Source organism: Mesitornis unicolor, unplaced genomic scaffold (genome assembly GCF_000695765.1).
Source record: "Mesitornis unicolor isolate BGI_N332 unplaced genomic scaffold, ASM69576v1 scaffold34682, whole genome shotgun sequence".
NCBI lineage: Eukaryota > Metazoa > Chordata > Aves > Mesitornithiformes > Mesitornithidae > Mesitornis > Mesitornis unicolor.
Window position 1 is genome coordinate 6,460 of NW_010167712.1, and position 700 is coordinate 7,159.

Here is a 700-nt window from a genome sequence, read left to right on the forward strand (position 1 = left end):
TTTCTGCTGCACAATGGGCAATTTTGATAACACCAGAAAAACTCACAACCCATTTCGGTACGCTGTCCGAATTGGCATCCTTTCTTTGAGTATATTCGAAGGCAACTTTGTGGTTTGAACGGAGCAAACTGGCTGAAATGCATAGGTTTTTGTACGCTCAAGGGGGAAAAATTAATAAAGAGAGCTTTGAAACAGAGCAGGCTGCTGCATCACCTCCACACGCAGAGCCGTGCCTGTAATGGCTGTGCTTTGCACAGCGCTTGAAGGGGAGCACCCCTTTAATGTCCTATAGATTTAAATTTAATTTCTGGAATACACACAGTGCCACAATGGACCACAGCAATCGCACGCTTCTGCTGCATAAGACGCTGTGGTGTGTTGCTTTGCCATACAGCTATTTTGCTGAATTGCAGCCATATTTCTGTCAGTACAAGTGATGGTCTATATGAGGGATTAATCTGACACCAGACAGTGATTCTTAATCCTTCAGTATATCATAATCTATTTACTTTGCATGCTAAGAGGATTTCAGCTTAAAAATATACAGGAAGTGATACTAGAAATGTACATAAGATCCTCAATGCCATTTCCTAAAATCGCAGTTTTTAATAAAAAAACCACAAAAAAATCGTCTCATGGCTTTCTTGGAAAAGTCCTGTGTATCCTGGGGGGGGGGGGGGGGGGGAGGGTTTAATAGGAA